We start from the raw sequence: 12,485 nt of genomic DNA on the forward strand, positions 1-12,485 counted from the left end.
CTGTAATTGCTTACAGATCCCTAGAGAAGTTGGTGACACTTATGTTGTATGTCATGATGCTGGATAGGATTTTAAAGTTTTCTCCTATAAATGATGGATTTTAAAGGAACAAAGAGCTGGATTATCTCTTCTATCGATTACTAATCCTGGTGCGCTACAGACTTTCCATGCCCTGGTTCCTGGACATCTACGGGGTGAGCTGACCATTTTCTTTAAGATTCTTCTGGCTCCTCACCAGCAAAAAAACTCCACTTCAAAAAACTCCATCTTCTTAAGGGGTTATCTAGGACTTTTTTATTTTTTTCCTTATGGGTCTAAGAACTTACAAGCAAGTAGTTGCTAACTACCTGCCTGTTCTGCCTGACGCCGATTTCTGCTGACTTTGAGCAGGCACGGACCACTGTTGGCCATTCTGCTGCTTCATTTGACCTCACGTCCACAGAACAGCTCTTCCCCTTTTGGTCTGCTCTGATGATGTCATGTTGATTGACAACCAACTCCCTGTAGTTAGGCAATGGAGAGACAGCTGTCAATGAGCATGACATCAGCAATGCCTTGTCTATAGAGCAGAGCAGACAGCTCCGCTGTCTACGTGACATCAACAAAAGCCACAGAATCAGCAGCAGGAATGGTCCTGACTGTTCTAAGCTGGCAGGGATCAGAACCAGGGAGAACTATAAATTCTTTGCCCAATAAGAAAAAAATACAAATGTCCCATATAACTCCATTAACATGTCTTCATACGTATCATATAGTCTCTTTAGCAACAAGGAAGCTCTGTCTATTGATTTTACCCCTTTCCTGCTAAAATATGTGATTACATAGAAGAAGATTAAGGCTAGCTTTACACATCATTGAGGCAAGGACCAAGCACGGATGGCAATACTTGATCCAACCACCGAGTCTCCTCAAATGAACTGCTTTGTATTCGTCCATGATGCAGTTAGCTAAAGTCGGGACTCAGGAGATCTTTCTCATATAATTAACTCTTTTTGTAAGTTCATTACCAAAATTTTTTATAGCACTGTTTCAGCCATACTGTTGAAATTAAACGATGATTAAACTATTGAAGTTTTATTGTTTTCAAAAAACTTCAGTATATGGGGAAATAAACAGTTCCAGGGCCACCAAATACAAGGCTATGTGCACACGGTGCGGATTCTGCTACGGATCCGCAGCATTTCAGGCTCTGCGGGTCCGCATTGATTTAGCTGCGTTGCACAGTACCATCAATGGTAATCTGAAAAACGCTTTGTACATGCTGCAGATTTTTCCACGCGGATTTGCTGCGGGTTCAAATCCGCAGCATGTCAATTCTTTGTGTGGATTCCGCTGCGGTTTCACACCTTCTCCATTGTAGAGGTGTGAAACCGCAGGGCTAAACCACAGGTAAACCGAAGGTCTTTTGACCTGAGAATTCACCTGCGAATTTTTCAAAATCCGCGTGGAAAAATCCGCAGGACCAAAATCTACGTGTTCACATAGCCAAAGGGTCCTGTTACATTTAGTGATGCACCTGCGATCCCGACAATGATACGACCTGGTCAGGATCGCTGGTGCATCGCTAAATCGTCGCTAGTGAGCTGCCAAACAGACAGATCTCACCAGCGACGCCGCAGCGATAAGCGATCCGTTGGCAGTCGCTGTTACCTTTCACACCACAGCGATGATGATGACTTCCACCTGCGTCCATGCGTCACTAGTCGGAGCCAGCGGGACACCAATGACAAAAAAATGGCCCAGTACATTTGAGCGCAATCAGCGATATCCAGCTGGGGGGGCGGTCGCAGGTACCTGTCACACAAAGCGAGATCGCTAGTGATATCGCTGTTGTGTCACAAAATCGGTGATGCTTTAGCAATATTGCTAGCAATCTCGCTATGTGTAAAAGGCCCTTAGGGCAGCTGGGGCTCTCCAGGACAGATTTGATCTGTTTTGAATCTCTGGCAAAGATAAACCAACTCCATAAGGTCCTTTCCGCCTTCCACACACAGAACAGTGAATAAGGAAACTTAGCTGCCTTTTAAATGGTCTGCAAAGCCTGGATAGGAGAGTATGGGAATAGCCAGGCCATTCAGCTTTTTTGGCCATTCCTAAAGCCCGGACCCAAATCTGTGCTCATTAGCAAACCTCTCAGCCTTATCTGTGCTGGAGCCTGCTTTTCTTGGATCACATCACCGAGGATAACCCCCTCAGTGACACATATCTCCCATATAGGATCTGTCCAGCTGCCACCTTACTATGAAAATATATATATATATATTAGTAAAAAAAAAATACAAAAATCAGTAGTGTACAAAGGGACAAGGTAAGTCTGCTAGGTAATGCTTTCATTATAATGATTTCATTCAAGTAAAAGTTATGATATAGCACAAGTGCCAACAACTGAATTGTTACAGATAACATCTTTACCTTCTCTGGCTTAGGGTGATCTGATAATTTATTTTTACTCATTTATATAGCGCTATTAATTCCACAGAGCTTTACATACATTATTGTCACTGACATGCTTAGTTCATACAGTGTTCATGTGTCCCTGCGGACAAAGTTGTCTTTTAGACTTGTGCTGGTTGAGGAAAAAATGCTCCCTGCCTATTTCCACAGTAGTTCACTGCAGAAGTACTCCAATTATTCTTATAGCACACTAGCTGAAGAGCCCAGCGCTGCCCGGGCATAGTAACTAACTGTGGTTAGTTATAACAAATTATAATTATCCTCCATCCCATAGTCCTGTGCCCATATACCCATCATATATATCCACCATCCCATAGGCCCATGCCCATATACCCATCATACATATCTTCCATCCCATAGTCGAGTGCCCATATACCCATCACACATCCACCATCCCATAGGCCCATGCCCATATACCCATCATACATATCCTCCATCCCATAGTCGAGTGCCCATATACCCATCACACATCCTCCATCCCATAGTCCCATGCCCATATACCCATCATACATATTCTCCATTCCATAGTCCCATGCCCATATACCCATCATACATATTCGCCATCCCATAGTCGAGTGCCCATATACCCATCACACATCCTTCATCTCATACTCCCATGCCCATAAACCCATCATACATATCCACCATCCCATAGGCCTGTGCCCATATACCCATCATACATATCCTTCATCCCATGGTCGAGTGCCCATATACCATCACACATCCTCCATCCCATAGTCCCATGCCCATATACCCATCACACATCCTTCATCCCATAGTCCCATGCCCATATACCCATCATACATATTCGCCATCCCATAGTCGAGTGCCCATATACCCATCACACATCCTTCATCTCATAGTCCCATGCCCATATACCCATCATACATATCCTCCATCCCATAGTCCCGTGCCGATATACCCATCATACATATCCACCATCCCATAGTCCCGTGCCCATATACCCATCATACATATCCTCCATCCTATAGTCCAGTGCCCATATACCCATCACACATCCTCCATCCCATAGTCCCGTGCCCATATACCCGTCATACATATCCTCCATCCTATAGTCCAGTGCCCATATACCCATCACACATCCTCCATCCCATAGTCAACCATTATGACATCATAATGAGCGGCGGGGCTTGCAACCTATGATGACATCAGCGTCACCGTGGCAACCATTATGACATCATAATAAGGGGCGGGGCTTGATACACACACACTTTTTCCCCATTATGTAGATAGGGGCAAAATTGTTTGGCGAATTGGAACACGCGGGGTTAAAATTTCGCCTCACATCATAGCCTAGGACGCTCTCGGGGTCCAGACGTGTGACTGTGCCAAATTTTGTGGCTGTAGCTGCGACGGTGCGGATGCCAATCCCAGACATACACACACATACATACATACATACATACATACAAACACTTTAGCTTAATATAATAGATGTATACACAATAGATTATAAAGATTCTGGAGCCCTGGGAGAATATTTATTTTGAGCTGCTTGTGGTCCAGATCTCCTTGTATGCCAATAAAAAAGTAAATGTTCTATTTAATGTGTTTTGTTCTTATTGTTTTTTTTAGATGATAAAGATGACTATACTATAGTGAGATTTTCACTGAAGAGCCCTGTGTGTTAGCAACTTAAGGTCTTCAGTATAAAGGCTTATTGTTAGCCATTAAGGGTCTTATTATAATACACTATGTTTATATTTTGGAAAAAGTCCTGTGGATTTCCTCCTTTTCTAATGACAAGGATCAGAAAAACTTCTGATCATGAAATGTAACCCTTTTATCATCATGGTCAAGACAGAATGAGGTTTGATACAAAATTTTTATGACAGTCTTAGGCTAGTTTCACACTAGCGTTTGTGGGAGCAGTGCAGGACCGCCGCTAAGCCCCGCCCCTGGTCACGCCCCCTCTGGTCAGTTCCTCCTCTGATTGCATGAGGCTGCATGCAATCAGCGTATCCTATATTTAGTGTTGGATACGCTGATCATGCGCTGGTCTGATTTTGTTGGCATTGTGCCCTTTTGGCTCTGCGCCCAGAGCACAAAAACGTGATGTGTTGCATTTTTGTGCTCTGGGCGCAGCGCCAAAAGGGCGCAGCGCCAGCAAAATCAGACCAGCGCACGATCAGCGCATCCAATGCTAAATATAGGATATGCTGATCGCATGCAGCCTCATGTGATCAGAGGAGGAACTGACCGGAGGGGCGTGGCCGGGGTCGGGGCTTAGCGGCGGTCCTGCGCTGCGGCCACAAGCGCTAGTGTGAAACTAGCCTTAGCCTTATGGAGGGTGTAGAGATAACACTGTCAAATGCAATCAGAGAAGACAACAACTATTAGTAATTGGAATCTCATCACCAGTGTGTTTTGGTGCTACAATTGTACTCACCTTTTAACCATAACAAATACAAACACAGTTCTTCTTATCAGGTGAAATAATTCATGGGAGTGCCAAGTCTGCTAGATTAGTAGATGTTAATAGGTTATTTGGACAGAGGTAATATTCATAAAGCAACTGACTGAACCATCAAACCACTTCTAGAACAGCTTTCAGTCACTCCTCCCAACCTTGTTATACAGATGCACGCTTGCATTGGCTGAGTCAAAGAACGGAAACAGAAGTAAAAATTGTTGTTTACTTATCTCCCTTGAGAATAATAGATTGGACATGCTAAATTTTAATATCCTTTAGCTTTTTTTTACCTAGCAATGTCTGCCGAACATCTGCTTGAAGGACCACATTATTCTTAATTGTGTCTGTTGGATTTCAGTCATAATGTCTGTAAATTTACCATGAAAACTAGCACTATTTCTTTTTCTGAAAAAAAAAATCTTCAGATAATATGTAAGCAGGCATAGAACTGATGGAAGATGTCTATGCCCATGGCTGTGTTTATAATAAGCAGGCACTAGGATGCAGTAACACAAATGCTGCAGAGCAGGCATAAACTATATCTAATTATTTAACAGTGGCAGAACTCCTCACTGGGAGATAGTAGGGTAAACAAAGAGTACAAAGATAAAACTGAATAAATGTTGGTTAACTAGTCTCTTGATAACGGTTCCACTTATTGTGACTCTGTAGCCTGTCACTTTCTGAAGGCCCCCTAGATCGCAGAATGCCAGCAGTGTCCAGTGTATCGTCTGCTGGTGTCCTCGCCTAGTGCAAGGTCCTTCTTCTGGCGGCAGAGGGTGGTCTCCAGTTCTACCTGCTGAGCCCCTAGTCCTTATATTTGTGGAGTAAGAGAGTAAAGGTACTGTCACACTTAGCGATGTACCAGCGATCCCGACCAGTAATATGACGCGGTCAGGATCGCTGGTACATCGCTAAGTGGTCGCTAGTGAGCTGCCACACAGGCAGATCTCACCAGCGACATCGCTGGGGACGGGGGTCGCTACTTACCTGTCACTCTAGGCGATCCTGCGTCCTCCCGCCTGGCTCCACGCTCGTCGCTCGTCTCTCCACAGGAAGCGCCGCAGGAAGCTGACGACGAGAAACAGTCCAGCCTGCTCTCGCGAGATCAGCGATAACCAGCGGGGTTGCAAGTTGTAGGTAAGTATCACACACAGTGATATCGCAAGCAATATCGCCATAACGTCACAAGTTATAGCTATATTGCTAGCGATATCGCTTAGTGTTGACAGGCCCATAAAGCTTCCCACAAGATTCTGCTCAGTGCGGGTCTCCTTAAGCAGCCGCTGTGACCTGAAGGGCTGCGCTGAAATGTTTTACCCAGCGTGCGCCTCTCTGGATGTCTGCCGTCACCTAGACGTATGTACTGCGATGCTCTGTCGTTTGCACGCTCCCCGGGTCACCTGCCGGTTTCAGTGAGTCTCTCACTATGCTGCCCTTTCTCTTCACACTGCGGCATATCGCTCCCCTCTCAACGTTTGCGGACTGTACCTCATCAGTGTTCTGGCAGGAAGACCGCTATCATTGCCACGCAACCCATTATACCTCACACTGATTGGCCATGCCCCCTTCGCCCTGGTTACTGGCTTGCTCCAGCTGCAATCTCGTTCCCTCCAGGAGCAGGAGGTTCGGCCCCAGCAGTTCCGGACCCAGCGCTTCAGCAGCTCTGGCAGCCCAGTCTTCCCTTCTACATGTTCACATTTTCATCAAACTATTGTATATTGAATATTATCATTGGCCATGAATCCTTTTTGAAGCTACTTCTGCACTTGATGGAACGGGACAGTCTGAAACTGAATAGCCAAGTGTTTCTGTGCATGAACCTGTCACTACATGGGCCTTCGCTATAACAATTTTTTGTTGAAGTGAATATGGCACCTTGGATATACTCATACCTCATACTCAAAAGTAGTGTTCTTCACAAAGAGCACCACTTAGTTGGTACGGAAAGACCTAATGGGCCTTATTCATGTCATAAAACTGCTTTGGTCTATGAAGCTCACTAAAAATTTTCCTGTAAAAATCACACAAGGGAAATGGAACAATTTTTATTGCCCACTCTGTATTGTGTAGTTGCTAACTACCTGCTTTTTGTGCCCGACACCAATCTCTGCTGGCACAGAGTGGTCACAGACCACTCCTGCTGGCGATTCAGCTGCTTCTGCTGACGTCACATCGACAGTGCATCAGCTTCTCTTCTGTTCTGCTCTGTTGATGTAGTTTGACTACCGACGTCATGCTTATTGACAGGCAGCTCCCCACTTATTATCTTAGAAAAGCTGGCTCTTAGGCTACTTTCACACATCAGGTTTTCGGCGTCAGGTGCGATCCGGCGTCGTGCCGGAATGCCGGATCCGGCAAATGTTTTGTAAAACCTGAAGTGCCGGATCCGGTTTTCTGCCGGATCCGTCTTGTTCTTGACAGACAAAACCGGATCCGTCTCATCCGGTTCATCCGTTTTTCTATCCGTTTTTCTATCCGTTTTTCGACGGATTACGCCGGATCCGGTTTTTAAAATTGACCCTTGTGGCCTTCCGAACGGGATTGGCTACTGGAAAACTAGATATAGCATGTTCCTACAGCCCTTCTTTGACAGGTTGTAGAGAAGAAAGTGCAGGTTGGAGAGAAGAGCAAGTTACTGGCGAAGATGGATGTTGTCATTGGAAATATTACCACTAGAAGTTCTGTGACGGTTTCAGGGACAATTTTCCACTATACTTTATGTCACCTCAAGGCAGAGTACACTGGGATGACAGAGTGTGAAAGATTTGTGCCCTAAACTTGTGTACCTTCTGGACCAACAGTATATACCTTTGCCAACCAAAGTTGGCTATCTTGTCATGGTCTTACTATTTTTACCTTTAGGCCACAGGTGTGTACCTGGTTGTGTTTTATGCAAAGTATTTCACCTTTTAACAAAAGTTGTGTACATTGTTAGGAAATCACCAACAATAAACACAACTTTTTAGGTGAAATACTTTGCTTCAAACACAACCAGGAACACAACTGTGGCAAAAAGCTAAAATTTACCCACAGTTATATACCTGGTTTTGAATACCTTTTTACCTTTGAAATACCCTGTATTTAACCTTTTTTAAAACATAGTTCGCCGCAGAAAGAAATGACAGACAACCATTGTGAAACGATAATTTAACTTTTATTTAAATTTTTTTTTTTTTTTGTAAAATGTTTTTAAAGTGCAAAAAACTTTTTTAATAAAGGTTTTAAACCCAATGGGCATTTTTATTACAAAAAACACACATTACAAATCTGTGTACTGTGGGGTGGAAATACTGCTGGAGGGGCTGCGGGACACTTCGACACTGGGTGTGTGGAGAGAGGACTGGGATCGTGGTGGGGAAGGAACAGTTAGAGGTGAAGGTGTGGAAAAAGCTACAGAATGGGTGGACATGTGGGAGGCAGAAGAGGTGGTGGGCGGTGGAGTGGAGGGTTGGGCAGGGACTGTAGGAGCAGATGATGTTGATGGAAAGTTGTATGGGGAAGGAGTTTGGTACGGGGAAGGAGTTTGGTACGGGGAAGGAGTTTGGTACGGGGCAGGTTGCTGGAAGTGGGGAGATGTCTGGTACTGGGGAGGTTGCTGGTACTGGTGAGGTTGCTGGTATGTAATAGGAGGGGGAGGATGGAAAGTGACTGGAGGTGGTGCAGATGTAATAGGAGGGGGAGGATGGAAAGTGGCTGGAGGGGGTGCAGATGTAATAGGAGGGGGAGGATGGAAAGTGGCTGGAGGGGGTGCAGGTGGAGGAACTACAGTGATGGGAGGTGGAGGTTGGGAGGTAACCTGCTGTAGAGCACCGTGGCACGAATGCATTACATGCATCTGCTGGGTAGGAGATAGTGTTGCCATGCGCTCCACAACAGACCTGAAAAAGGTGTGGTTTGGCGAAGATCTTGCTTCTGAATGCATGGTTTGCAGAAGTGTCTTCACCTCCAGAATGCTGGAGTTGATCTGCTGAAAGCCTGCGGAGATTTGCTCTGACAAGACTTTGAGACAGTTCTGGAAAGATGCATTCAGATGCAAGAACTCTTGCGCATAACTCTTTTCCTGACCCCTCTGCCGCTGCCGCCCAGTACCCGCAGGTGTACTAGAGGTGGCAGGGGCAGAAGGGTGGGGTAAAGGGAAAGCGATCTCCTCACCAGCAGCTTCATGTAATGTAGGCGGCCACGATGCTCCTGTGCTGGTGGATGGGACAGATGGGTCGAATGTGTGGGAAGGCTGGGAAGGTGCAGATGTACCGGGGCGGTCGAAGTGTCCCTCGGTGCCGGTCTCCTCAGGGATCGCCTCAGAAGGGTCCAATCGTGCAGGCTCCCGAGTGCTGCTCACCGTGCTGTGTAATAAAGAGAAAAAAAAACAATTAAAATACTGACATGGTATGGCCCTGGCTGAAAAAAAAAAGTTACATCTAACATTTTTTTTCACATGTGGTGTGTAATATTTACCTTCTGGTGAGCATTGTTTCCCGGAGGAACGACAGGGCTTGTGCGTACTTGTACTTGCTCCTGCGTCCTCCAGATCCACTCGGGGCCCGCATCTCTTTATTGAACTCCTTCTTGAAACGATCCCTCACAGACCGCCACCGATTCACAATTCTGTTCCCTGAAACGAGAAAGGAGTGGTTAGTATACAACATCAGTGTTTCACAAACTCCAGTCCTCATGGTCCCCAGGGGTCATGTTTTCAGGATTTCCATAGTAAATAGAAATCCTGAACACATGATCCGTGGGGACCACGAGGACTGGAGTTCGGGAAACACTGGTTTACATCAAGCAACCGGTACTGTATATACTTACGCTCTTTAATCTGGGCCCGAGCTTCGAGGTCCTCCCAGCGGCCCACAAGGAGAGAACAGATTTCCTCCCAGAGTCGTCGGGTAACGATCAGGTCAGCGTGGCGGCCGTCAGCCATATTCCAGAGCGGCTCCCTTTCTCTGACGAGATCGATGAGGCGGTCCACATCAATCCCTCCATCCTCACCGTCAGAGTCGGGAGCACGCTGTGAAGGCTGTTAAAGAAAAAGACAAAAATAACATAATTAGCCTCCACAAAAGAAATGAAATAAAAAGTGCAAAAAAACAAAGCAAAAATATTTATACTTACACGCTGGTGACCGCCGCGTTGCTGTCGCCGACGACCCTGGGAGGCACTGCGAGGACCTCTTGGCCGAGCACCAGATTGGGAAGACTAGAGAAGAAAACAAAAAATGTTATGTCTTTGGATGTAGGCATTTGTTTGCTGTGTGTGGTCTGCAGAACATTGTTTTCTATGTGTTGTGTGTAGTGTGATGTTGTGTTTCTGCGTTTGATGCAAAAAACTTACCAATTGTGAGCCCACTCCAGGTGTCTGTCCACCCCTTCCTTCTTCTTCTGGGAGCTCCTCTTCATCTTGTGATTCCTGTTTTGAAATAAAAGTCAATGAATAGACATATATTACAGAGATGATGGATTTTGGAAATAAAAACTTACCGTCAAACGCTGACGATGCGAGGGAGGGCTCCCAGAAGAAGATGTGCTGTCCTGTTGATGGCCAGACTCCATGGCTGTGGGTATTGCTGCTGCTGTTGCTGCTGCCAGTGATGCCATTTCTGCTGCTGCTGCTGCTGCATCTCTTTGGCGGCTGTTGAATAAAGAGAAACAAAGGGCCAATGAATATCTTGATATTCCATGGCCCTAGTTTGGAGGAATGGGGGATTTGATAATTACCGTCTCTCTCATCTGCTGCTGGACTCCCCTCCTCAGCATGTTCCATTTGCTGCTCCATTTGGGGTGGTGCTGATGGTGCTGCTGCTGCAGATGTCTGCTGCCTTCTCCTGCTCCTGGTTCTTGGCTTGGGTGGCATGTTGGGTGTGGCTGAGGGTCCCATTGTCTTGCTTTTATATATCTCCTGTGGGCAGAGCTACTGAGCATGCTCAGACCAAAAAAACGGATCCGGCCGCCGGATCCGGCTTTCGCCGGATCCGGCGCATTGCGGCGCTCATAGGCTTTCATTGTGTGAAAAAGCCGGACGCGCCGGATCCGGCGTGTCCGGCTTTTTCGCCGGAGACAAAAAACGTTACAGTAGACGTTTTTTCCAGACGCCAGATCGCGACACATTGCCGGATCTGGCGAAAACCGGATGAAACGCATGGCCATCCGGCGCGATCCGGCGCAAATGCAAGTCAATGGGGGGGAAACCGGATCCGGCATTGCATTTCGCCGGATCCGGTTTCTGTCAAAAGCGCCGGATCGCGCCTGACGGCGAAAACCTGATGTGTGAAAGAGGCCTTAATCAGCATGACATAGGCAGTCATACCCCGTCAACAGAGCAGCCCAAAATAAGAAGAGCTGCTCTGTTGACATGGAGCAGCAGAATCACTATCAGGAGCAGTTAGTGACTGCTCTGAGCTGGAGCCAGGCAAAGCAGGCAGGTATTGCCTGTGTTAGCAACTACCTGCCTGTTAGTATTTAGGCCCATAGTAAAAACATTACAATAGTCCTTAACAACCCTTTGAAGGGGCTGAGTTTCATAGGAAAAGAGCTTGTCCTAATGACAAAGACCTATAAAGATAGGCCCATTTGACAACAAATACAATTAAAGTGAGTGAGTGAATTAATGAATCATGTAGTGCATTTTTACATTCATAAAATAGAACTTGTTTAGATGTGTCTGGATACCAAGATTTCCTAATCTGGATACAAAGCATGCTGAAATTTTATCACTGACCCACTTTCTATTTCTGAGGTTAGAAATACGGTATATCACTCTGTTGAGGATTTTTCAATAATAGGACCATGTAGCTCCTTTTTAACTGTTTCATGAATGTGTTTGGGTAAATAAAGTGCTTGTTCTTGGCTTATATCACCTTGATATGCCAGGATTAAGCTTCCTTGATCACACTGTAGTTTGAAGTTTGGAAGTGTTTATTTTTCAATGTCTTGTTGCGGCACCTTTCTCTTTTTTTTTCTTCTTTTTTTATACATTTTTCCTGCCTCATTTTGCCAGGTCCCCCCGGGGTCCTTTTCATTTCTATTTCTAGAGGCGGCTGGTACAATATTTCTAGACATCAAGAGAAAATACTTCTTAAAAGTAGAATCCTCTGAAAGGACTGATCTCCAGCAAGTCAGGCATGGAAATATCTACTTTTTCTCAGAGGGTTCATGAGGACTTCATGGAACACCTGAGAAAAATCCTTAGCTGTTAATGCAGCCAAGATAATTTAATTCAATTATAATTTTTTGCCTTCTTAAAGATTCCTTTTGCGTATCAATGCAAACACTGCACTAATTATCATAATGTTCCAAAAAGTGACTGTGGTAATTTACCTATTTATGCTACAAGTGTGTTTTCTCCGAGTGAAAGTTCTACAGTAATTACAAACTAAGTGCATGCTATTGTACATGAAAGCTATTTCTCTGACTAGAAACAAAATTTAAACACCAACACATAAAGAACCTTGTGTATTATGTAAAAAAAATAAAATTTAACAGTAGCTAGAACCAACTCGAACCAGTGTTCATTGTCAGACATATACTTTACTATTAGTAAAATCTTCCTTTCAAATATTACAGTTACAGTTGTATTGATATATAAATTGTATTGTAAT

General features: G+C 45.1%; 1 protein-coding gene across 1 annotated transcript in view; it reads right to left on the reverse strand.

The window, feature by feature from the left end:
- Positions 1-12,485, reverse strand: part of TSPEAR (thrombospondin type laminin G domain and EAR repeats) — a 248,864-nt gene that overhangs the window by 168,105 nt on the left and 68,274 nt on the right. The gene's annotated exons all lie outside the window — the stretch shown is intronic.

The sequence above is a fragment of the Dendrobates tinctorius genome, unplaced genomic scaffold (assembly GCF_039654945.1).
Source record: "Dendrobates tinctorius isolate UK_male_01 unplaced genomic scaffold, ASM3965494v1 ptg000177l, whole genome shotgun sequence".
Lineage (NCBI taxonomy): Eukaryota > Metazoa > Chordata > Amphibia > Anura > Dendrobatidae > Dendrobates > Dendrobates tinctorius.